Below are 27,582 nucleotides of genomic sequence, written 5' to 3'. Positions count from 1 at the left end.
AACAGCATGTAAATACTAATATCAATGCAGGCATGGTCCCTCATGGTACTTTTATAGGTGTATTATCAGAGGGCTTCCTTCCCTACCAGAGAAGAAATCTGCACTTCTGCAGTTCACAAATCTCAAATGTGAAAGATTCACGTGCATTCAATAAGGACTTTCAGTTATGAAAAAGACTGCAGTTTGTACACTACTTTATCTTAACCAAACTTGACTTTTTGGTCACATTAATCAGATGACTGAAATTATATTTTTCAATAAACAGTGCTACTGCATATCATGAGACAAAGCAATGTTACAAGCAAAAGTAGAAAATTCATATTTTTATCAGTTGAGCTAAAGGGAGCACACATTTTTCCCCTCCATTTTCCCATTTGTTTCTGATTCCAACTGTTTTGCTTTCTGGCAGTGAAAATATGTTTGGAATCAAAACAGACCCCACAATTTGAAGTTACCCTGTGTTACTTTGTTTTGCTTTTCCCTTTAATATATTCTTTCTGAAATGAGGAAAGCCATTCACCCAGAGAGAATTTACCAGAAGGGGTTTGGCAGCATTATCCTGCTGATGACTGCTGGTGTATTCTGTGATACAAGTCTTTGCAAGGTGGGATCAAGCACAAAAGAAAAATCCTGATCGAGTGATTGGACACAGGGTTTCCTGCACGGCCTTTGTGCACACACCATGGTGTAACACTCCATCATCCATGAGAAACCTGCTGTAAGCCACAGGGAAAAGTGTTCCCACCTCACAGAGAGCCACTGCCTGCTCTGCAGCCCAGGTTTCAGTTCTTGCACATAAAGGAGTTTGTGTGGACTCCACATACATAACCCACCTACACAATCCTCTTCCCAAGAGGTGCTTGCTGCCAAGCTCCCTTGTCTGCAGGCCAAGGAATATGGACATTTTCCAGTCCTGTCTGTTAAGGCTTCCCTGCAGGAAGCTGGCTTCCTGGGGTGTGAATTTGTGCTTTGAAACCATCTGCCCAATGCTGCTTCATCTCAGGCAGTGCCTCAGTGCAAGAAACAATAAGTCCTGTTCAAAGGTCACAGGGTCTGGTGACCTGGCACTAACCCTCAAATTCTACAAAGCCAGGTGAAATACAACAAATTCCAAAGTCAGCTCCAGCCAAACACAGCTTTTCTTTAACAGAGTTCTGAGAGTCACCTTGCCTGTAGAAACACAGGTTGAGCACTTCCTAGTGAGCAGCTGTAGTGGATAATGTTATTTTCATTCTGCCACTTCTCAAGATCAGTTTATTTAACCTAGAAATGAAATCATGGCAAGACATCATTTTCCACAGTCACACATACTGGAGGAATGCTGAGCCCTGTTACTGCACAGGGATCAGTGTCTGCTGGAGGGACAAGAGGCACTCAGCAGGTTCGCAGCCAGGGAGATGCAGCCTGACTTCAGGAAAATCAGAGTTACAACCACTGAGAGGGAACCTTGGTCTTTAGGAACAGAGCAGACAACTATCTCTGCTAGCCTGTCAGCCTTATCAGAGAAAGGAATGGATTAGATGATTTATATATTTATTTTTCCCTTCACCCCCAGGTTTCTATGGCACTCAAACAATACACAGAAGTTCAAAGCTTTAGCTCAGTGACGTAAACAACCATTATTTACACCAAATCTGACTCACTTTCCATGTGAGCACACAGAATAAACTTTGCCAAAACTCATTCCTTAACTCCATCTCATTTTAACACTGACAGCCTTTTAGACAAAGCCCCCAATGGTTCTGGAGGGTACAATTCCTTCAGTTAATAGCTGTGTGGATTGGCTGATGTTAGGATGGAGCAAACAGCCCTTGCCAGCTGCCCCTCGTTCAGTGATCAGTTACCTAACGACACTGCAGGTGATTTTAACACAGGCATTGCTTTCCAAGGTGTAAATGCAGACAGTTCAGTTGCAGAGGATCTTAAAGACAGATGAAAAAAAAAAAAACTTAAATATCCTTATCCTCCAGTCTGCAGCAGCCAAAAAACCATAGCTGGCATTGAGCCATGAGATCAGGTGTACCCCATGCTGTCAGATCACTTTCCCAACCCATTCTCATCTCCCCAGATTGATTCCTGCCAGCATCACCTCGGGTGCTGCAGCAGGCACTGCCCTGGAGCCCGGCCTGGCCTCACCTGTCTGGGAGCCAGTGTCCCTGCAGGAGCCAGGTGCAGCCACCTGCTGGGCCAGCTGGCTTTGGAGGCAGCACAAGAGCCAGTCCAAGGCATCACAGACTGTACCTGGTGGTCTGTCAATAACATTGGTACCTCCATACCAATGTCAATAGCCACTATTGACACCTCATGGCAAACCTCCCCCTCTTCATTAATAGCAAAATGTATCACCCAGTTGTTGTAGATGCAACTGGACTAATACCCACAAAGTGCTGCTAGTAAGCATAAGTTACAACTGGAAAAAAATGAAGATGGATTTTAATTAAAAAGTCACCATCTACTCCAGCCTACAGACTGATTATACATTGATGTAGAGCTCAGCAGAGCAGTGAGGCCAGGAGACAAATGAATACCAAGTGTAGGTGCTGAGGAGCAGACACACTTTCTGTCAAACTAGACAATGTCATTTTATACATTAAACATCTGGGGGTTTTATTTTAATCTTGTTATAACACAGCTATACATAGCAGGAAAAAAGAGTGTTACTAAAGTAGACCTATTCCTGAAGTGACCTAAGATAGACTAAACAGACCATCTGTCTTGGGAATCTGATTTTTAACCAGAAATAAAAAGGAATGTTAGAACCTATGAGTTATAGTTAGCCTTAGTCCTTATTTCATAGTGCTCTAACTTTTCCCTGGAAAAAATGTAAACAGACTGAAAGAGGGGGAGGAAAAAAAAAGGTTTTCTGAAGTTTTATTGCCTAGAGGGAAGACAAGGGGGAAAGTCATTTTTCCTCTCAGGGGGAGAGCTGCAAAGTCTCTCTGAGCTGTACAAGAAAAGCACATCAGAGCAAAGTTACTGAAGTGCAATGCACAAACAATATTACTATAACAAAGTGATTGGCATCGTGGTATCACGTTGAGCTATGCTGCTACCAGAAATAAACTTATCAAGCCTTGGTGATATGCATTTGAATATTAAAGGAGGTACACATTCATTGCTCTTCTAGAGGAAAATAAAGTAGCTCAACAGAAAGCAGGTAAAATGATAATAGAACAGTATTCCCAAGGACCATGTAAACTTGCTTTACAAGAAAATATCCTTTCTGTGAACTCCTCTTGAGCATGGAGAATGTACTTATTTGTACTGATTAATTCAATAGTTTCCTCTCTTTGTTTCAGACTACTAATTAATATCGCTGCTTTAAAAAGGCAACAAACCAACCAACAAAAAAAAAAAGCCAAAACCAGACACAACAAAAAAGAAAACCATACAATCTACACAAGCAAAACTCCAAACACTGCCAAACTAGATTTCCTTTTAAAGTCAGAGAGTGAAGAGTTGTCCTTTAAACCCATAGTCAGCCTGGCTGGTGGAGGTGCTACCACACACAGTGCCAGGGGAATTGACTCCTTGGTTCTTGCAGAACTTTGCCAAATGCCCTGCCAGACACCACTATGAATGCATGAATAAAAAACTGTAAAGTCAGATTTTTACATTTAGCTTCTTTCAGCAAAAACAATGAAAAACTCATACAAGTAGTTGTATCCATTCTCAGTTCCACAAGATAATGAAACAAAACTTCATCACCAATGCAGACAGCACCAGGTTCCACCTGTACCTGCTGCCAGAGCAGCAAAAAGGAGCACAAAGCCTGCCCTGTGCAGACCTAGGGTGCTGTGACAAGGCCACCCTCTCTCACAGAGGTTTTGCCTGTAGGTCCCAAGAACTGTTGGGCAGAGCAGCCCCCAGGGGGACCAGGGCTCCTTCCAGCCCAGCACACCACATCTCACAGCAGCAAAACCCCAAACAACAACTGAGCACATTGTGATACCAGCAGAGCAATTTCTCACAACAAACAGCCCCAAGCAAGAAGACCAAGAACCAGCAGCAGCCAGGAGCTGCTCACTCACCGTGCAAGCTGCGTGTCCCGTGCTCCAGCCTTCCACAGCCACCTTCTCCCCCAGCCTTCCCTGCAGAAATAGCCCCCTCCCCTGCCTCTCCCACTCTTGTAGCCCCAGGTGCAGCTGCTCAGTGCAGCCCTGGCTCTGCTGATGGGAAACACCTGGTGCCAGCGGGGACAGCACTGATGTGTTTGGGTCTGTGCTCTGTCCCAGCAAGGTGCCAGTGCAGAAGGGCTGGCAAAGGGCTGGCACCCCTGTTCTGCCCTTGGTGCCAGGTAAATTTGCCATCACGGGCTGACCACAGTGGTGGTGCAGACACTGTTCTGCATCTGTTGTATTTGCCCCAGTGAAGGAAGGAATGATGGATCTGACTCCATGTTCTCAGAAAGTTAATATTTTATTATATTATATGAAAAGATACTATAATAAAGAACACAGAAAGGATACTTACACAATGCTAAAAAGATAAGAATGAAAACTTGTGACTCTCTCCAGAGTCCCAACACTGTTTGGCCCTGATTGACCATTGAGTCAAAACACTCACACCAGAATCCAATGAAACAATTACCTGTGGTAAGCAATCTCCAAACACATTCCAGAGGAGCAAAACACAGGAGAAGCAAATCAGATCATTAATGTTTTCCTCTTTCTCTGAGGTTTCTCAGCTTCCCAGGAGAAAATCCTGGGCAAAGGGATTTTTCCAGCAAATGTGAGTGCCACATGCATCCTGCAGGGGTTGTGCCCCCCAGGTGACCCATGAGACCCCCAGTTCTTGCATCAAGCTCATCCCTCCCAGGGCAGCTCCTCCCTTTCCCAGCTGCCAGGGCTGGGGGTGTTTCCCCGTGTGCCTCCCGTGGCTGCACGTTCTGTGTGCCTCCGACACACAATCCAAAGCGTGGGCACCTGCCTCATCTGAGTCGGAGCCACCAGGCTTTGTCCCACTTTGGTACTTCAAAGTTTGTCTTTTGGTTTTCTGCGTCAGTCATTCCTGTGTTCAAAAGCAGAATATAAATAGGATCACAGAAACCAATCTTCCATTTCTTCCAGAGTAAAAATTAAATCGGCACTTTTGACATCATCATATGGAAGCAGCAATCACAGAGTAGAGATACATAGCAAGTCATAAAAGGATTCATCAAATATTAAAGGAATTTGATTTTAATTGGACTTTCAGTGGTCAGACATTTTAAACTCTGTCAATAGTTTTGAAAAGCATTGACAGAATTGTCTTGTAGTATAAAGCTGGTTAATATAGAAAAAAGTATCTTCAGATCAGAGTCAGGCAATTTAAATGCTCAAAAAACCTTATTAAGATTTTGAGGGAAAACATAATTACCTACTACCAATTTGCTACTAATAAAATAGATTTTTGTTTATTGTGTAACACTGAAGCAAGGCCTAACCTTGCAGCTTTAGTTTGGTAGAACTCCCATCAAGTGAGGAATTAGTGCTAGACATAAGTCATCACATGGGAATAATGCAGGAAATATTTTTCTAATTAAGCCTTACAAGTTTTTTTTGGAGTAGCTCTGGGGAAGTTAAATGCTTACCTGTCATCATGGACTGGGAAAACCTGTCAAGAGCCTAAACGGCACGTAGCACTGAAGTAAGGAAATGGAAATTTAAAATTAATTTACTGTCCCACTCGTAGGTTAGTCTAGGTGGAAGTTCTCAACCTGGAAATGATGTTATTTGGGTCTCTGTCTCACATCCTTTACCATATCTTTCATGGTTGCTAAGAAACAGCAGCATTACAGCAGAGTAATCATTGGTACTTCAGTGTAAATTGTGGTTAATTAGCTGATGTGTGAAGTGGGATCCCTGCCAGGAGCAGAAAGAGACACCGTTCATGTTTAAAAGCACAAACCAGCACCACTGACAGGCTGAGGATTCCTTCTCAATCAAAATGTTCAAATGCTAAAACGCTTTGGAAAGTTGACATTTCCTGGAGTGGTTTGTAGTACATGGGAAGGATGAAGGAATCATGATTAGCTGTGTCCCAAAATCTGTCCTTTTGCAGGCCTTAATGAAAATTCTCAGCTTGAGTGTCAAATCTGATGGGTACGAGCAAAGATGATGTGATTGGATAAATTAAAACAAAAGGAATTTGTTTTCTGACATGGATAACATATACAGCAGGAAAAGGGTTACAGCTTAGGAGAAGGTGGGAAGTAAAAGATGATACTGGGATTTTTTAGAAGATTTGAAAGTACAATTTTATGTGGAAATTTTTTGGGACTAAAAATGTTTAGGATACACAAAATAACTAATTATCCTTGTCTTCTGTATTTCTTATTTACCCAAACAAGGGTAAACATCATAGTCTTGAACAGAAATCAGTCTTGGCTGTGTCATTTGCCGGGGAATTTTCTAATTAGTGCCTTTGTTGTAGTCAAACAGTCTTGTCATTTGATTTTCAAACAGGAGTGAAAATTTGATATTTCATTAGGAAAGAACAATGAACAAGTGCCTGATATTTGAAGTTCAGGGCAGATCTGTCAGTCTCTTTCTAGCAAATTTGAGATAGCAGTGACATTGTTTTTTAACTAAGTCAAGTAAGAGAATTTTAAATACCTCAGAAAGTGATTGCTGTGAAAGAATTTTTTTTATACAATCTTAGATAATATAACATTTTCTTAAGTTCTGCTTGGAGAGGAAAAGAATATTTTGCTTCGGTGTCTTTTCCCATTTCTTTTCCAAATATGGATATTATGGAGAGACGTTTCTAAGACAAGTGCAATGAACTTCTCAGTTCTTACTGAGCAGAGAGCCTCGACAGACTAGCTAGGTGCCAAGTGTTAGCATTAATAACCATCTCAATCTATGCTCTGTTAGACAGCCTTCATTTTAGCAGTTATTTTAAGAGCCAAAATGCTTTGTGTGATGGTTTATTAAGCAGGATATACACTGCAAACAAAAAGATATTTGTGTTCGTTATGCTTTGAGAGCCTTCAAATTACAAAAATGTAGAAAATATGTTTTAGATCTTTATATGTTAAAAATGTCCATTTTTGTGTGTGTTGCTATTTCCAGACTAGGATTCAAAACTTATTACTCTGATTGTTTCTAAAGCTTCTATTTTCCTTCCTCTCCCTGATGGTAGAAAGATTCATACATCTTGTAACAAATCAATGTTTATTTCATTTTGCTACTGATTGGGATGTCAGAGGGCTTTTAAGATGTATTGTAAATAAATAGTTTGACTGAGACCACATTGGCTGTGCCCCAGAGGAGAAGCTATAGCAATTTTTGGAACAGCCCAGTGCTATTTTGGACATGTGCTGAACAACCAGCTGCTGTTGTCACTGGGGCAGGGGAGGATGCAGCCTGACCCAGGAGAGGAGGATAATGAGATGAGTGAGCTGAGCAGAACTAGGGGTGGAAGTGGGATAAAACTTCCCTTTCTCCCACTCTTTCATCTGTTGATCCCAGCTCAGACTGTGAAATTCACGTGGGTAAAAAAGAGACCCATAAGATGCACTTCATTGAGGGCCTAAAGATTGTCTGTTGCTAGGTGGTACTGCCGTGCCCAGAAAACTTGGGCTCCTGAAACCAACCAGAGAAATCTTTATTGAAAACAGCAGACAGGTCTGTAAGTGCCAGGAGCATGGCAGGGAAATCCCATTTAGGGAAGGAGAGTGTGTGTCAAGCCCTGCTCCACCTGCAGGACTGCTGCACGTTGTTCCTGGGATGCTCTTGGAGAGGCTGGTGAGATGCAGACATGTGACACATGGATTTGGCTTCCCAAATGCTCTGGCTGAAGCTGCCGAGTGTGGCATGGGCAGTGACAGCCTCTGTCCCAGCAGAGAGGGAGGAGCTGGCAGGACCTGCAGACCCTGGGCAAGGGCTGCATTCCTGCATCCCCACATGCAGGTTCTGGCACATCTCTGTGCTCCAGCGTTCAGCTTTCAAAGGGAGCTTTTGGAAAAGGGCTATGGAACAGCCACTCAGCTTCCACTTGACAGAAAGCAGCAGTTCAGTCCCACTAACTGTAGATTCCTTTTAGAGAACAACCCTAGAAATTAATCAGTAAAAGGCACAGCACAAAATAGGCTGCCTGTTTCAACTGGCAACTGCAGAATGCACTTGTGTTGGGCTATTTCTGTCTTCCTCATACAAGAATAATTTCCATCATTTTAAATCATTTTTCCAAGTTGCACAAGCTGGTTTCGTTTTCCAGCACTAATCGAGGAGAAACCTTTATTTAAATCTTGTAAACCATCATGGGTGAGTAGGTGAACCTGTAACAGAGCTAAATAAATATGCCAGAAACCCAAATGAGTTTGTTATCTATTCCAGAGCAATGAAAAAAATAAACTGTTCTGATTAAATCTTTGAGTGGCAAAGTTCCAACCCCAGCAATAAGGCAGGCCCTATGTTCTCTGGAGCTGACATATTTCTTCAGCATAGAACAAAGTGAGCTCTGCAGCAAAGATGACTGTAGCCAGCTATGGGAAGGAATAAGCACTCAATAGTCTGCTGCTGTGTTTTCAGTGTTCTGTTTAATTTTGCAGATTACATAAGTTTTTTTCAGTTCAGAGTGCTTACAGTAAATTTAGGCTTATAAAGACTTGACTAGGTTTTCATAATTACCTTTTTCTCAGACATCTTGTAAAAAGCTCATGGGCTGCTGTGGTCTGGGTATATCCTCCAGTCTACAGTCCAGGACTCAGCCTGGATATAAAGATGTAACCTTCTATAATATCCTTCACCCAGGAAATAAACCAGTGGAGAATTGTGGAATTTTTTCTCTATCAAGACCTGGTACCAGTGTGATACCACACGTGAGTAGTGGTGCGTGACATCCCTGTAAACATCTCAGCTTCATCCAATACAAGGAGGAAAGGGAATACTTCAGGGCTTAGTAATTATATTTTTTTTTTGTCCAGCTTTTTTCTTTTTAATTAATTTGTTCTTTACTTCCCCTCTAATAAATTAGACATCATGGACTTTCATCTGTCTCTTTGTATAGCCTGAACTGCACAGGCACAGCCATGGAAGTCAGTGCTTTCAGCTCTGCACTCCTTACTCAGGTTTTTTAACACAGTCATTATCAAAGATTGAACATTACAAATATAAATAAGCTATCTGAAGTTAAAAACTTTGAAGTTTTGTATAACAACTGGTTCTAAATAAAAGCAAGGACTGAAGCACCAGCAGCAGCACTTCTGTGGACAAGAAAGACACCTTTCATGTGGGGAGTACCTGCAGAGACTGCTCCTGCTCCCCAGCACATGAAAGGAGACCAGAGAGAAGACGTGTGAGACTGCACTTGCACGAGGTTAATGCATTGTCTGTTTGGATCATCAAAAACAGAAGCAAGAACACAGGACGCTGAGAAGTTAAAAAAGAAAAAAAAAACAATCAACTCAGCCTGATTTAATTGGAAAGCATCACTTGGCTGGCTTCTTCAGTAATTGTTGGAAGCCATCCCAACTCTTCATATATTTAGAAGTGATACAATTCAACTCATAAATAATTTTTTAATGAGCGACAGTGCTCCCAAAGTATGTGACTTAACTCTTCAATGTGTATAAATAGGGTTGTTCCTTTCATGCTTCATACACTTAGAACATTTTATGATAACAATAGTTTTTCTGTTGGATATTTTAGAAATAGGATATCCCAATAAATGCATTTGCTGTCCTGTGAAATGACAAAGGCTTTGGACAGCAGACAGCAATAACAACTGAAACAATAATAACATGCTGAAACAATTAGTATTACCAGTCCTGTGGTGTCAGAGATGGAATTATCATTAGGGAGATCTACATAAGTGCATGCAAGATTAGATTTGATTAAAAGGCAGTCTTTGCACTGCAAAATCTAGTGGTGCTGCGTTGTCACTGAAAATGAAAAATTCCCCCCCAAAAAAATTTGTGTAACATATCTATACATATATATTTTTTCTGGGGTTTTTGGTTTGTTTTGATAGTTTTGTTTGGGATTCTTTTCCAAAAAGACACCAAGTCTACATGACCAAAGTCAGTATCAGCTCTCTTAGTCCGAAGAGGAGGACTGAGCTGGATTCCCTATTGCATTGGGGAACAATTCACTTTTTCAGCCAAAATCAGTGCAGCGAGGCTAACTCAAATGGCAGACTCAAGAAGCAAGGGCTGAAAACCTTGGGAGATTGACAGGAAATCACTAGGGATTTTAGGGAAAAAATACATGCACTTCCAACAATATTTCATCCAGCCAACATTTTCTGTCAAAATAGCTCAAGAATTCCAGCTTATATGAATGCTAGAGACAGTCTGTAACTTGTGATTTTCCCTGTTCTCAACTGCATAAGTAGATAAAGCTGTGGTATTTGTCCAGTCTTAAGTCTCATTAGGTGCAGAGTAGGTATTGTTCTTCAGACAACTTATTAAAAATAAATGTGATGAGAGGAGTGCTCCCTCTCTGGGTGCAGAACTGGAGCAGTGTGCCAGCACAGGGGGAATTGTGCTGGTGTAACCAGAGGATTTAGCTTATTTTAAAGACAAGGAAACCTTTTCAGAGGCTGATTCTGTACCTAGGGCCAGAGGGTATAGGAAAGACCACAAATTATTTTTGATTCAGGGGTTATGTTTTTCTATGACTTCAGTGCAAATTTCAGCCACGCCGTGACTCATCTTTGGGATATTATTCAATATAGCTATTAAACATTAGATTGCATGAACAGGGTCACCTTAGAACTGGCAAAAATTAAGGACATATTTGGAAAGATATGAGGAAGGGTGGAAATCAATATTTTTTAATTCAATTTCCCAGTAAGGTATGCTCATTTAACTCAGAACATACCCTATAAAATGACAAAGCTATTTACATTAGAAAGTTTAAGCAGCGCTTGGCTGCAAAATCCCTGGCTGCTAAGGAAGCGTGTTTTCATTAGTTTCAACTGGCTTTGGGTTTAAAAAAAGTAACAAATAGTGCTGAAAATCAGCAAGGTGCCAAGGCTGGCAACAGGGAGTCCCCTGAGCCTGCAGCCATTCCAATCAGGGTACTGCTGAACAGCTCTGTTCTCAGAGCTGTGCCCTGGCAGTGCAGAGCCAAACCTCTTTTCATTCACTCCTTCCCACTTCAGTGCCTCAGTCAGGACTCACTGGGGAGAAAAGGCTCCTTATGGCAGCTGTTCAAGGGATAAGGATTTTATATTTTTGTGTGGGGGTGGCTCTGCTGGTGTGACAGCCCCTCACAGACTGTCATAGGACCTCAGAAGGTCCCCTCACACAAAAACACCCACACTACACTCACACAGAAATGTCCACATTGGATCTCTTTGTTCCACTTAGAGTGCTCGGTTCATTTCTGCACATCTCAATTAGGGAAAGCAGCCCCAGCAGCTTCACTCCCTGGAGCTCATTCATGGGAGTAAAGCTGCAATGGGACACTGCAAACTCTGCGAGGAATGGAGGAAACTTTTGGCATGGAATCTTTTAAAGGTCCCACGTAAACCTTTGAAGATGAAAGTCCATTTTTCTTGTGTGACAAAGAAAGATTGCACAAGCAGGACTGGAAGAACAGAGTGTGATTACAGTTGCCCATATTTAACCAAAATACAGTAATTAGCATGCATGGTAAAAATGACAGCTAAGAAATGACAAAGAACTTAGAGTTTCAGAGATCTGACAAATCATTAGAGTTTGGTGGAATTAGCCTATTATACTTCAAAACTTTAAAGCATCCACTGCGCACATTTCTCCTTTCCTGTCTCTGAAGCTGTTTTTTTCCTTTACTGCTGTATTGACCTATGCTTGTAGTCTCTTCACTTCTGAAGCAAAGATAATGCCATTAAAAGTCACTCCTAAATGTAGCCATTGACATAAATAATTTATATCCCATATTCCAGATGATTTATATTATTTTGTGGTGAGAAAAAAAAAAAAAGAATGAAGAAAGAGCAGACACAGTAAGATTTCAGCTTGTTCTCTGAAAAGTTGTCTTAGTGAAAAATAAACATGACTAAAAGAAACCAGAAAATAGTCCTTCTCTTATTTGCTGATTCAGTCCCCAGTGGGGAAAGTGAGAGCCTGAGTACGAGACAGACATACTTTTTAAATTCAAGACATTAATTCAGACTGGAGCCACTGTGCAATGCAGAGTTATGCTTTGGTAGCTGTGGGAAATCAGAATGATAACATCAAATGTCTTGTAGCAAAATGCTTTCTGAGAAAGGTGGTGAAGTGCACCCAAAATATATATAAGTGTTGATTGGGATATGTCCCCTTTAAATAGTGAGTTCCCTCTAAGAGAATTAGGAAAGAGAACCTGCTGGAGATTAAGTCAGAATTGGATGAGAAGTGGTTGAGCCAAACCTAAGTACATCGTGGAAAAAGAAAGCTCTGTGTCATCATATGTGACATCAGAATTTTACCTGGCCACTTTGGGCCATTATCATTTATATCAGCAAAGATTTTCTTTCATGAAACTCTGAATATAGCAAAATGATTCTTATCTACATAAATGGAAGTAGAATGGAGTCCTAAATCTTGTTCATATGCAACCTTTGGGATCCCCAGCTATTTCAGAGGCAAATCCCCATACAGCAAATGCTCCTCCACAAGGCAGTACTTTCTTCACCTTTGTGAAGAAAAAAAAGCAAGTATTTTCTTTAAACATTTTGTTTTCTGTAGCTTATCTGAGCAGATAACTTTTTCTTACAACAACATCTTGGCCATATATTTCAATTTTTGTAAATTTCTCTTTGGAAAGAAAATGAAGGGAAAAAAGTGCCTCCAAATGCATATAGTTTCATTGGTTGTAAAATAAAGAACTTTTATGGGTAAATGTAAAATAAGAAAGCAATTAAATTGTATTCGAAGAAGCCATTACAGGAATGCCCAAACTAAGACATCCAAGTGTACGCTTTTAGAATATTGGAATATGTTACATTCTTTTTATAGTGTTGGACCAAGTTTTATTCTGGAACAAGGCAGATTGCTGTACAATTGTCAAGCATCTCTAGAATCTTACAAACCATATCCATCAGATTGTTAAGGAGATTTATCAGGTTCTATTTGACCAGTTTCCAAAACAGTATCATTATTGTAACCATCTTGATTAAGAAACTCAGAGCTGCCCTGAATAAACCATATTTATCATCACATTTACAGACTTGCGTTCAGAGCATTAATGGTCTCACTTAACCAAAGTCACTGGATACAAATCCCTCTTCAGCTGCTGTCTTAGGATGGATCTTTTGTGTGTGTTCCAAGAAGAAATTGCATCAGCCAGCCACGAGCATGAACATGGGACCAGAACACACACAATGACAGCTGACTTTCTTATTTTTACCCCACTCTTTCCATTTGTTAGAAATCTTGCAATCTCCAACATGCTGCTTGGATTTATAGGCTATATCTCACTAGATAAGAGACAGAGTTCTGGTATCTGGAGCTTTATTTCTTTGATAAAAGCTTTCCACAAGCAATTTGTTGTGTATTAAAGTCAAATAAATGTCCACTGAAGCAACATTACACTACCACCACTGGGCTGGACTTAATGAGAGCTCACACAGGGGCGAGTCTGAGAGGCTCACTGGGGAGCCCTTTTGCCATGAGAAAATGCAATTTTGTCACAGACATATTTTGCATTGGTTGTTAGGCAAGCCAAAAAGCTAAAGCTTCTATGTAAGCATGAGAGTATTTGGAGGGAAAATACTGAAAAGTGGCAAGTGGCAAAGCACCTTCTGGTTTTATGCTTGGAGAAAAGACAGCTGACTGATGGGGAGGTGCTGCTCCTGAAACAAACCTTGTGAGCCCTTTGGGCAGGGAGGGAGCAATGCTGGCAGGAGCTGAGGAAATGCAGATGAGCAAAGGCCTGAAGAGCTCCATGCCAAGGGCACCTCAGCAACAGCATCAGGCCCACAGGAAGAGAACAGATTGCTGCAAAAGAAACTATTTGAATAGACTTGGGTGGGGGAAAGGAGGGAAAAAAACCTAAAAAAGAAAAGCAGGCCAGCTCTCCTTGGCAGCAGACCCAGCTCACTAAGGTGAGGGTTAAACTGCTGCTCAGTTATTTGCCAGGGGAAGCTTCAGCTATACTGAAGTGTAGGGTTTAACAGCATGAGACCAGGAGCTCAGATTAGCATTGGCTAAAAGGAAATGAGAATAAACAAAAGGGCTCCTCTGCCAGACCTTTCCTGCTGAATATGTAATGTGTGGTGTCTCCATGCAGAGGACTGCAAACATTCTCTTGTTTGGTTTAAAGCATCGTGAGAAACTTCATTAAATTAATAATAACTATTAGTAAAAGTAAAACAATTATTTTAAAGTATCATTCAGCTTGATGATAGAGTTTATTGAAGTGTTCCTGCCAGCAGTTTACTCCCTATGAGCAATACCTATATTCAGAGCTCAAACACAGGATTATCACTCTCTAGGCTTTTTGCTGCAAACCCATAGGAATCTCAAGATTATTGTGGTTTATGAAATAACAGCAATGAATTACACCTATACAGTCATTCCTTTGTAAGGCTCCTATCTCCATTTGAAAGCATAGAAACGTCTCATTTGATCAAAAGCTCTCTGCTTTCTGCTCATTCCTTGTGTGCTTAGATGTGAATGTCTCTGGGATATGCTATGGCAATGGCTGGAGCACAAGCAGGAGCCACAGATAGGAAAATCTGTTGCAGGAAAATCCAACCCTACAGAAGCAGGAGCATGGGGCTCTTATTTCTCTAGCCAAGTGTGTGATAGGGGTTGCTGGACCCCCTCACTGAAGGAGTTGGGCCAGGTGTGAGAAATGGGCTCCAGGCAATCTGACCCATCCCTGCCTGACCAAGTCCCCTCTGGGGATTGCCCAGCTGCAGCAGGACATGCCAGAACTGCCCAAACCCCCTTCATGAAAGGAATTAACACTTTCCTTTGTTGCAGAAGAAGTTGGATGGGAAACATAGGATTGGGCAAAATCCATTTTTTTCCTACAGGACTGATGAGAGCGGAGCAAGGATTTGGATTTTGTCACATTTCTTCAGGCAGAAAGAGCACTGAGCCCAGTGTCCTTGGGCAGGACTAAGAAATGCAAGATTAATTTTCCAGGAAAGAAGGATTTGCCAAGTCCTACAAAGCAGCAAGAGGAAAATAAGCAGTATTTTCCCTCAGGTGGCTGCTGGTCTATCTGAGAAAGTTCCACAAGGGTGTTCAGTCTTTGAATACCTTGTCAATTCCAGGAGAGATAACATGGATCTAAACTCACCTTTGGGAACTTTCTAGGTCAGCCTCAAGAAGTTCCCTATGTTAAAATGGCTCCAGAAGGAGAAGTAACAGGCCAGTGCCCCTGCTTCTTCAGCAGGTACCACAGGCACTCTAAAAATTCATGTTTGAGATCAAGAAAGGGCTGCATTGACCAAAGTCCCTTCAGAAGTGTCAGTTGTGGGGTGGAATGGGTTCCTGCTGGTGATCCCCGGTTCCCCAGGGCTGTGGGACTCTGCTGTTCCATCACCAACACCGGAGCCAGAGGCAGCAGCTCTGGGGCAGCCAGAGGACAGCAGTGTGGGCTGAGCTGCAGGGCTTCCCTTAGCATCAGCCTGGGCCAGATCAGCTCCCGGGGAGCCTCTCCAGAGGCCACTGTCACTGCTGCACCCAGAGCTGGATGCTCTCTGTACGTGTGGGCATCATCACAAATCAGAGCCTGTGCGCTCAGAGACTTCACAGAATTGAAACCAGCAGGGATGGCACATTCTGGTTATCTGTGTTTGTTGAGGCTTGTCCTGTCAGGCTTTTCTGTAGCTAGTGCAAAGGCAGTGAGTTTTGGTTTTTTCCTGTGCAAATTCAATCATGACTCCTTGGAGCTGCAGTGTTATGTAATGAGGATACATGTGCATACATACATATATATAAATATATAAAACCCCCACATAACACATTGCTGCTACTCACATGCCTCAGAATAAACAGAGCTTCTAAGAACTGTCTTGACCCTTTCAGTACTTTTCCAGCATCTTTCCCATTTCTGCTTTCCTGAAATACAGAGCTGTACTCGGAGTGAACTTCAGCACCATGGGTGTTACAGCCACTGCTGTTACCCTGTTATTAGAGACTGATGACAGCAAAAGCATTCCTGTCATCAGTATTTCCCTCCTGGCATGATGTACTTTGTATATACACAATGAACAAGGTAAAAGCACAAACCAGATTATTTCTTTAGTGTTTATCCTCTGCAGGAGCTCTGCCTGTCGGGTGTTGTTTGTGCTGTGTGGGTCAGTCACCTCACTGTGAAGATACTGATGCCATGCTCAGCAGTTTACTTTAAACCCACAACAAGGAAACCATCACCAGTTGTCAGGTTTCTCCTCCTTTTTATTTTTTTTCCCAGTATAAACTCGGGATGTTTTCTTTCATTGGTGTAAGACACTAAGACATGATAAATTTAGCAGATAATAGCAGATAATATCCATGCAGGTTTTGAACCAAAGAGGAACAGAATTGATCTGCAATTCTACTTCCTGCCCTACCTTTTCTGTCCTCCCAAAAGAAATAATCTTTTGCTTGTACTGTAAGGCTCAGCTTTCATTAGCCTGCACTAAATTTCTCAGAGTGGTCATTCCCTATGGAAGGATTGCCAAGAACAAGTGTGGAGAGTCCAGCAGGTGGTCCGGTTCATGTGGACCAGACAGATATATTAACCTGTGTCCTTTTTTCCACAGGACTGGAATTCATCACATATTCATTCCTAGTGTTTTGTGCATCTTGATCAGATGCTTGACCTGACACTGTAGACAAGCAGTGCAGAGCAGATCACACAAAGGATATATTAAAGTCCAAATCAGACTTCATTTAAAGCAAAACAAGGTTATAGATCACATCTGAGGCATAAGGCAACGTGTTCCTACCAATAAATCCCCAATCAGATGCACAAAAACTTGTAAGGGATGCAGAATGTGATGAATCCCAGCTGCATTGACCAGCATTAATTTTTCCTTTGTTCAGGAGTTTTCCATTTGGAATCTGGGTTGGCCATCTCCCCAGTAACTAATCCTTCTCTAGGGACAGGGGGAAGAAGAAACAAAAATAAGGAAAATAAAATTACTGAAGGATTCTACACAGCCTAACGTTCTGCAACCGTAAAAATGTCTTTCCTTTTCTTTTGAATGACCAGGCAAACAGTAAAGCATTGTTCCAAATAATAAGTACATGGAGACTCTTCTAGTTTTGTTGTCTCTTTGGGGAACAACACTAAACAGCAAACTCTTCTTCTAAGTAATCACATCTTCTGCCCTTTCAGTTTCAGCTTTGTTGTTGTTAACAAATACTTTTCTAACACCCTCAGACAGAAAACAAGGCATTGGTTTCCCTCTGCATTGAGGATATTGACATGTTGAGGTCAGATTTTCTTGTAAAGCTGTGCAGAGCTCCAGTGTTCATATGTGGGCAGCTGTTTCAGTATAGCACAGGCCTAATCTCCTCTCTGTTGAAGAAGGGGGGAAATGCCTAAACTACAAGGAAAAGGAATTTACTCATTTGCTTGTCATTGAAAAATAAATTTTCTCTTTTAAACTTGTAACACCACCAGTTCATTTATAACTACACCACTGAACTAACTCACTGTAGGTGGATTCTGCAATATCAGTCCTGGTGGTTATAATCAAACAGCAAGCAGGGTTTGTTTCAGCAAGGCTACAGTGAGACTGTCTGTAAGGAAATTGTTAAAGAAAACCCAAAAACTTCAAAAGAGTTAAAAGAAACCAGAGCAGGCATCATTCAGAAACTGATATTATCAGCAGCTCTTGCTCAGAAAGGAAGGGTACCCTTAGGTCTTTTATGAACTTGCATAAGCAACGTTCCCATCTGCTATTGTGCTGGGCTCAAAAAGCTGCAGCACAGTCAACAATTAATTGGTGCTGGATAGAACAAAAGTGCTTCAAGCAGCAGCGAAACCCTCTCTGCCACGCTGGAGCTCAGGTCTGCCCCTGAAAGCTGCTGCTGGAGCAGCAGTGCAACAGCTGGAACAGCTGGCTCAGAAACGCTGCTGCTGTCCCTGCCTGCAGTGGGACACAGCCCTGGGGCACAGCGAGCAGGGGATGCTCTGGGAGGCAGGAGGAGAGGGAGCCATTAATTAACCCAGAGCATCTTCGTTACCCCAAAAGACTTCACAAGTTGCATCAACTCTTCCAGATCTGTTCAAGTCCTTTTTTACCTCCTGCACATTTCTCAGAATAGGAGCTAAAATTTTGGACTGCAGTCAGTGATAAATTAGATGCCTTTACAACTCCAGGCCTTTGCATTCATGGAGGGAGTGAAAACTGTTATAAATACAGAGACAAGTGCACCCACATACCTTGTAGGTAATGATTCTGTGACACAGACAATATCACTAAGGGGAGGGTTCAGAAAATGATTCCTTTAGTAATAGACACACACATCTGCAGAGCCTCTTCTAGCAGTAGTTTTGGGTTGGGGTTTTGAGTGGGATTTTCTGTTTGGTGAAGGGGTTGCGTTTGTTTTATTGAGGGGGAGGGTTGGGATTTGGGTTTTTTGTTTAATCTGTTAAGGAACATCAGCCCATCATGGGATAAGCCTCACTTGAAGCTCCCTAATGCCCACACCAGGCTCTCCTGTTGGAGCAGATTTGACACCCTTGGTTTGCTTAGTGACACTCCCATCAGTCCTGCCCTCCCAGCTGTAAGACAGCCTCAGCTGTGCCTCTCTGTGCACTGCAGCTCCAGATGGGAGCCCTCATCTTCCAGAGCTGTGAGCACTAATCAGCAGCTTCAAAATATTTCTTTTTAAATTGACTCCCCCAAAACACATACACAGAGAATAAAAATTAGACAATAAATAGCCTATGCAAAAGGTTAAGGAAACCTTCTTTCTTTAATAGTTTTAAACATGTTGTGATCAGTCTACAGTGTCTGCTCCTGACTTAGGAAAGTGAACTCCTGTCAGAAATTTCTTGCCATTATTGTCCTCTTCACCTTCCCCTCATTTGACTTTGTTCTCTGGTATAAACATAGTTTGGAGGCATGGCTGGAATTAAATGTGGAAATTAACATCTCCTCTGGCCTTTTTATTCAGGGACCAACAGTATGTTTTTCCAGCTGCACCTGATATCTGGCATTGCTTTATTCCCCTTCCATCCATCACCTTAATTCAAAACCAAGTGGTCAAGCAACCAAATACCAAATTAGGAAAACAACAGCACACAGTGTCCCTAAAGAAGTATCTCCCTCTTTTGCCAGACACACAGATGCCATTAACTCACATCAAGCTCCCACAGCCTGTCTTTCCCCTGCACTGCCCTTGGCCTCTTCCCATTCCCACACGCCCTGACAGGTGTCACCCAGCCCAGCCAGCTCACACTGGCTCAGTGCACTCACAGCACTGCAAGCAGGGAAAACACAGGGCTGTTACCAGGGGTTTTGCCTGTTTATAAACCCAGGAACCCCAGAAGCAGAGTGAATTGCAGTTGTGCCTCTCACGCCCCTGGCAGTGTGTCTGGGGTAGCTCTGCAGGGATGGATGCAGCTGCTGCCCCATCCTCTCCCTCTGGCCATGGCAGGGCTCAGCTCACACAGCAGCTGGACACCTGCTGCAGCTGCAGCCTGGTGTGGGTTCTTTGCAGTTTATCACCTTGACCTGGTTTAGCAGAAATGCTTCCCCCTCCCATGTTCTTGCAGCCTACAGAGAAATGCCATCTCACTTTCACAGCATCTCCAGACCAGCTACCCTTGGGGTCCCAAGTGCCTGCTTTCTCATGGAATTTTGTACATCCCTAGAGCACAGACGTGGTTATTTTTCATGCCATTCTTAAAATATTAGAGTCAAAAATAGAATTATTCTATGCAAAAGGCAAGGGCGTTTTATCTCCGGAGAAAGAGCAGTGTAGTGCAACAGCAAGCAATTTGAAGGCACAAAAATAAACCCTCAACATTTTCTTCCTGAGAGGATGAGAAATGGGTGGGGGAAAAAATAGCAGTTGGTGAAGCAGTCCCCAGCAGCTTGTTTCATAGCTGCACTTTAACTATTTAAAGCACCCAGATTGCACAGAGGCCTTGTTTAATGTTTAGGGCTGATATTGATGGGCCTTGCTTTACTAACAGCATATTATTTTGTTCCTACTGGGAACAACCAGCTCCTGCATGCTAAAGAGACCTCTTTGGAAGGAGCAGAAAGCATTTGAGCTGCAGCAGCACAGGGAAATGTGAGCCTCCCCTTACCCAGGAGCAGTGCCTGCACTAACTGCCAAGCACCGAGCCCACAAAGGCACAGATGCCTGCACAGCCTCCCTCTGTGCCTCACCCTGCCAGAGGAGGGGATAAAAGAACACACGAGCACCGTGCACACGCTCATCAACAATTCCAGTCATTGATGAAACTGGACTGAAAGCCCCCCAGACCTGTGCAAGGGGCACAATGTTCAAAGAGCTTTTCAAGTTTTTGTGCAGAGCAAATCTCCCAGTTGGAACCACTGCAAGCAAGTTCTACAGATCATTGACAAAGAGAAGCTGCTACAACAGTGGCATCTGGATAAAACAGGACAGCTGCAAGATCTTCAAAGGTTTCACATGGCTTTTAAGTCTCTGTGACAAACAACACTTTGGCAAGAAAATCCTTTCTTTCCTGGATAATTGTTACCTTAGTGCGGTAGAACATGATGGTTGAATCCTTTCAAAGAACACTACAAGCCTTCATTCCTTAACAAGATAATTGTTTATCATTCATTATGTGCCTGATATTCCCCAAGAGCCTCTGTCCCTTCTAAGCAATAAACAACCCCTTAGCACATATCAAAGAACTCATTACAATCCTGTTGTGAAAATTACATGGCCAGACATTAAAACAAGCCTAATTTTCCTATAGAGATAATAATTATTTGACTAATTGGGTATTTTTGCCACACAGTCCCCATGATAGCTTCTTTTTTCCCTGCTGTGTCTTCTAGAAAGGACAGTGTAATAAATGTGGTGATCATGGGAAAGGCAAAGGCCATGAAACACAAAATGTTTCAGAGGCTGAAGTTAAATTCTTCAATAGTTCCTGCCCAAGATTTCTGGAGAGCCTATATTGGGTAAAAAAACTTCACAGACAGCTTGAAGGCCAAAAACTCCTGGCCAATTAATGTCCCTGAGTGCCACCAGGGCTGCTGTGGTTGGTGAGCTATCCATGCTTAGATAAGATCTGACTGTAGTGTTTTGGGTGTGCCACCATGCCTCTTTGGTCAAAAGTAGTCTTTTAGAGTAAAACTAGCATTTAAAAAAACCCCACATTAATATATTCATAAACACCTGTCTCAAAACAAGAACAGGATCCATAGGTCATTGCAGGGGTAGTAACCAAACTCCCCTTGTCAAAACTCTGCTGTCAGTGGGGAACCTTTTTGTCTGGCAGTGTCAGGCAGAGCTAAACAAGCTTTATTGGGACGGGGGTGTTCTCTCTTTGCACTGTATTTTGACATGAACATAAACTGACATCAAAAGACTTTAAACCTGTTTATAAAATACAGTGGTCAGTTTATCAAAACCTCTTTTGGTTGTATAGCAAAGCTTACAAACCCAAACACCCTGGTATTTTACTATCACTCCTGGCAGACAGACTTTCACTCCTGAGCAGTTCACTCGGGAGCAGAGCCTTGCTCGCACCCTGGGTGTGCCCCAGGTGCTGTGCAAGCCCTGCATCACTCACTGCCAGCTGCCAGGACCTAACCAGCTGTGCCTGCTGCCTTGGCACAGCTGCAAAATACAAGGGGGAAAGCTGAAAATGAACTCTTGAAAGTCACCCTACAAAGATACCATTCCCTGAGCCACAGCCTGGTTTAGCTTTGATTCTGATTAACGTTATCTGGTTAATAAAATTAAAAGCTTCAGTGGCCACTTTCAGAGAGGTCTCTGCTGCTTGCACGTGCCAACTGGAGCAGGGCTGGTCCTGCTGCCTGGCCCAGCCCATTGGTTTGTGGGACCCAGGGGCAGAGATGATCCCCAGTGAGCCCCTTTGGCAGGGAGGGGTTTCCTCTCCCACGGGCTGGCTGCGAGTTTGCAGGATGTGACCAAGCACAATGTCTCATTTGTAATGTCAAACAGCAGCCATCCCAAATCCCAGCCTGCTGCCAGCCCTGCCATGTATTCCAGGGAGTGCCTGGGAGGGTTTCCACCCTGCGAGCCAGGCTCAGCTCTGGGACAGCTCTGCTGTCATCCACACACCACCACTGCTCCCAGACCCAGGAGAGCAGCACAGCACTGCAGTTCAGTTCCCAGCCAGCTACCAGGGGCAAAACTCAGCCAGACCCTTCTTTGGCAGCTCCATCAGAGCTGATGGAAACTGCAGCTGAGCTCTTCTCCCCTGGACAGGCTCCTTGCATTACCCAGAGGACAGCAATCTATCCACTCACTCTCACTGCTCTTCTCTTTACAGAAGGGCCCCAGCCTTCCACCACCTCCCCCAGGTATTGAAAGGCAGCTCCAGTATGTAGCAACAATAGAGAACTAGAAAAGTAAATGCCAGATACAAACCAGCAGCAGAAATAAGACTGTCCATTGGAATCCCCAGTCCCCAGGTTCCCAGACAGAGCTGTTTTTGTGGTATAGTTACTACTCATCTAAAGCACTGAAAGGAAAAATGGTCTTTTTTTCCATTCAGTCATATTTCCTCTGCACAGGGCTGTTGCTGCCCTTTCCAGCATGTCCAAGTCCTGCTTTCAGACATTTGGGCACTGGTACATTCTCCCAGGATCATATAATTATCAGTCTGTAATCTCCTGTTCCACTGCGGATATGAGCAACCCTTTTATGCTCACAGTAACAATTTGGAAGTGTTAAAGTTTGAGCACTGGGCCTGTGGTGCTTACACGTGTTTAAATTGGCCCTCCCTGAAAGCTGATGTATTCCATCTGCTCTATTGGATTTCTTGGCTGAAAGTGACTGGAAACACTGAATGTTTCTTCTGCAGTGCTCCTGTGGCTGTCCAAGAGCAATAGACACACTCAGAGCTCGTGCCTGGCCTGCCCAGGGCTAAAACACTGCACTGCAAGTGGCTTCAGGGGACTGTTTTTAGAGCTACATTGAAATCCTAAATCCTACAGTTCACATTTCTAATCAATCCTATAACATGCAAGTAAGACTTGATGGATAAATAAAACACACACATTTGCAGCTCATTTCCTCTAACATTTGCCTGAATGATGGAAATTAAGCATTTTTGTATTTATGTCAAGAAAAGGAGCCATTAGAGGAAAATCTTTAGGTTATTAACAAGCAGTAAATTATCAACACCAGCAGCAGCACTGGATTAACCGTTCAGATATCCACTGCAAGAGTTTTACAATCCACCTGCCTCGTTGCCATTCCCAGACTCTCCATGCTCAGGGGCAGGTACATCACTAAGTTAAAGTACACAGATGCATTCAAAGTGGGTCACAAAAGTCATTAAAACAGCACATTTCTACAACAATTTTCACAACCCAGCCCCCTCACACTGTGGCAGACTCTGAGAGTGTGCCTGGCCCTTGGCTTGGTCCATCTCCCACAAGCCTGAGCCAATGCTAGCAGCTGGAGGGATGCCCACCTTTCCAGCAGCACTGCTGACTCCTTGAAGCCTGTCTTTTGCTGCAGAAGCTGCATTTTAAAAGTGAAGATTCAGGAGTATTAAAAATATTTCAGCCTCTTCATCATCTTTACTTTCTTATGCATTTCTATCTTGTTCAGTTAAGGTTCAGCCCTTTGCTCGCTTCCAGCACAGCTGGGGCACAGATGCAGGGACCCTTTTCTGGTTCCCATCACCTCCCATTCCTGCCAAGCTGCAGGAACCCTCTTCAGACCTGCAGCCTCTTCACGATTTTAGCTCAGACCTTTAATTTAAAACAGCTCAACTCACCTCTCCAGGATGCTCTCAAGGCTACTCAGTGGCTCCACCACGTGCGCTCCTTGGCTGGAAAGCACAACCGCCCTGAGTGCTCTGAGGTGGGGTCGCACCCAAGGTAGTGGGAAATCAGGCAAAGCTCCTCATGTGTGTCTCACTCTGGAGCAGGTGGAGCCGATGGCTGAGCTGAGGGATTGCCCAGGACAAGCTGCAGCAGGCACTGGCTAACAGCTCCCAGTGTCAGGTGAAATCCCAGCCAGCCTGCTGAAACAATTAAAAATGCACTGGGCAGCCTCCACAGAAACCCTTTAGATCAACTCCTCCTCTCCCCATTTTTGTGGTGAAGCCACACTCTCTCCAGAGTTCACTTCAACTCAGCTTTCAGCCATTAGCCAGGGGAGAAAATATGCTGGCTGCAAAATGGTATCATGGCTTTGACTAAGTGGCTAACTGGGGGCAAAATGGATTCATTGTTCAGGAGGCTGCTTTCCATATCCTCCTAATTGCTTCCAGCAAATGTTGACCGTTCTCCCTCCTCACCATAGTGGAAGTATCTTCTGGTTGAGTGGATTTGCCTGTGTTTTGTACAGAGCAGCTGAAGGCAGATTTACATAAAAATAGTATTGCTGAGCATTTAGTTCTGACCATTTTGTACTTGGTACAGCCATCTGCAATCAAAATGTTTGGAGAATATTACAGATGTTCTTGCATGTTAGTCTCAAAAACTCCTCAAATACAAAACTCCTACATCCGCTCTCTAGAGTTGCCAAACTTTTTCTGCACTTCTGTTATTAAGCAACTCTGTTATTAAGCAATCGTGTTATTAAGTTTAGTGGATGTGAGACATCTTTGTCATGTTGAGCACTGCATGCCAGGAGCTGGGTGGTCACTGGTGGGGACTGGTGTGCTGCCCTGACCATGGGACTGCCTGGGCAGCCTCTCCCCATCCTCCTGCCCTCCATGGGCACCACAGCTGGGGAAACAGGGCTGGACAGCTGCACTTCCAGGAGTGTGGAAGATTGCTGTAGGATCAATCCCACCACGAGGAGCTTTTTAAACAGCTTTCATCATACACAGCTCTCTAGATGACAGAGAGAAGGTGAGAGCAGATCTGAAGCAGAACTGGCCCTTTCTTTAGTAAAAACTAAGATGTCAGATTTTCTATAATGGAAGCTAATAACTAGCCAACAAAGCAGTATGCTTGGAGGGTGGTTTTTCATTTTTAGCCTTGGTGAAATGTTCCTGAAAGCTAATAGCATCTATAATGTCGTTGCTGATTTGTTTTGCTGTATGAAAGAAAGCAGAAAATAGAATTGCTGTATGTAGGAGGTGAAGATGTATTTTGTGTAGTGAGCAATGTGCTGCAGTAAGAAAAGGCTGCCACGGTAAACATGCTGTCCCCACCAAAGCCTGAATGTGATCATGTGGCTAAGCACTTGTGATCTTTGAAAGGCAAGGCATCACCTGGGTGTCTGAGCACAGTGGGATTTTGGAGGCAGGAATCCAGACAATCAATCCAAACAGCTTCTCTTCCTCTCCAGCAGACGCTGCTGCAAAGCTGTGCACACCCAGAGCCAAAGCACAGCCCTTTGTGAGCAGCCCCCACGCCGCTGTCTGGATGCACGAGGGGGCTGATGGCTGCTGCCTGCCTTCTCCCCATCCCACACACGTGGTCTGAGTGCAGAGCAGGAGCTGGGCCAGGGCAGGCCATGCTGGGGCTCTGCTGGCAGCCCTGGGGCAGGTGGCTGCTGCCCCTCACCTCCTCCAGAGCCCGGCAGCAGCTCCTGACGTGGTGCAGGGACTGTGGCAGCAGCTGCAGCTTCTGTATTCAACAGTGCACTGCAATCTGTGCCCACCAGCTCTGCCTGTGCCCCCTGGAGCCTCCTGTGCCTGGTACAGCTGAGTGGGATACAGCTCCTGGTGAAACCACTGCCAGCTCCTGCAGGGAGCAGCACAGGCCCTGGAGGGAGCCAGGGGAAAGGAGCCTGCCCAAAGGGTTTGGGGCTGCCTGGATCCTGAGGAGTGGCAGGGCTGGGGCTGCAGATGCCATGGAAGGATAGGATGGAGAGGCAGGAGCACAAAGTGGGGAGGGAGCCACAGCAGCAATGCAATAATACATTTATTTATTTTACTTTTAGAAAGATGAGGAGGAGTTCAGTCTTGTGCTATTAAATAGTAGATCCCACACTTGGGGCTCACTGTGGAAAAGCATTCCAGCCTTAACACTGAGTTAAACTTGGCCTGATGGTTTCCAGCTGTGCTGTGCTTTCCACAGCCTGCACCTTTCACTGGGACCTGTGGTATCGTCTGAGCTACCAAACCCAAGGGTGTCCCAAGAAAGAGACCTATGTTTGATGGTCACACTGCCCTGTTTTGTGGATAAGAGACAGAAATTTAGACACACAAACATATATCACACTTTATTTTCTGTGCCAGACAACTCTCCCTTCTGAAAAGTTCATTAGAAGCTTTTATGTGTTAATTTAAAGTCCAGCTTTGTCTCGGAGATCACACAGGAGGGAGGGAAGCTGCATATGTCTGTATTTAAGGCGCTGCTGGCTCTGCTGGTCCCAGACCCCCCCAGGGTGTGGGATGGGGATGGGATGGGATGTTTCACTCACCCCAACTGCTGGCTTTGCTTGGAGCACAGAACTGCAGCAGCTCTGCAGAGCTGTCCCTGCAGCAGGGCCAGGCACAAAGGATTCAGCTGGGCTCTCCCCTGGGCAAAGGGCACGAGGCTGAAGTGTCGTGAACTTCAGTAAAATTAATATCCTAAAAATCTACTGCAATTCTTTTCAGTTTTTGATCAAACCAGGTGCTGATCAACTACATCCACTTGATTAATAGCAAGCACTCACTAGAGAAACAGACACTAACAATCTCCCATTTCAGTGTGTCAAATGCACATAATTACTCATCACGGATACTATTTATATGCCCACGTACTGCTAAGTGAAAGAATGCTTTCATCCTGCTTTTATCATTTCTAGATTAAATCACAGTTTTTCCTATTTCCTCCAGACAGCAGCTCAGCCCCACAATTTTCTCTCCAAATGACAGGCAATTCTTTTAAGCACATTGAATTATTTTTTCCAGGTGGTGGTTCAGTTGAAATTAAATGTTACTCTTTAACAGCTGTGGCACACAAAGATGACAACTTTAATATTCCATCCAACTTGAAAATCAGAATTAAAAAGAGGGCTTTAAATTCCAAGTGAGCACTGGCAGCCAGCACCCCTTTTTCCTGGCACGAGGGTGTAAGGAGCAGAGAAGTGCAGCACTCCTGTGCTGAAGGCTGGAAAGGGCCTTGGAGCTCACCCCACCAGCTTAAAGACTCACTCAGACCCCACAATCGAATAAGTACTGGCAGATTTGATTTTTATTGTCATTTTTAATCTCTTAGTGGTTTGGTTTCCCAGCAGCTGGTGAAGGACATGGTTACCTCCATCCCCTGGGAGCAGCCAGGTGTCCTGGTGAGCAGAGCGAGGTCCCAGCTGGCAGGGACACAGGGACACCCCCTCTGCAGGAGCACAGACTGAGGGCAGATGAGAGGGAAAGACAGAGAAGGTGTCTGGGAGCAAAGAGGCCACTCTGCCATCACTCAGGGCTCACTGGCTGTCCTCCCCAGACACACACCCTCTCCACCACCTGCATACAGTGATAAAGTGCCCTTTGATCCTGCAGAGGCTCTGCTGCCCCAGTATTAACCTGGACCATTACTTCATAGCCATGTTTCTTTTGCTTTGTCCACAGAGGATCGGTTAGAAGCCAACATTAATGTGAAGAA

At 43.8% G+C, this 27,582-nt stretch overlaps 1 protein-coding gene across 1 annotated transcript in view; it reads left to right on the top strand.

Annotated features, from left to right (window-relative positions):
- The window catches only part of TNFAIP8L3 (TNF alpha induced protein 8 like 3), a 44,169-nt gene that overhangs the window by 12,799 nt on the left and 3,788 nt on the right, over positions 1-27,582 (top strand). The gene's annotated exons all lie outside the window — the stretch shown is intronic.

The sequence above is a fragment of the Melospiza georgiana genome, chromosome 13 (assembly GCF_028018845.1).
Source record: "Melospiza georgiana isolate bMelGeo1 chromosome 13, bMelGeo1.pri, whole genome shotgun sequence".
Lineage (NCBI taxonomy): Eukaryota > Metazoa > Chordata > Aves > Passeriformes > Passerellidae > Melospiza > Melospiza georgiana.
This window is presented reverse-complemented; position numbering and strand designations above follow the sequence as displayed.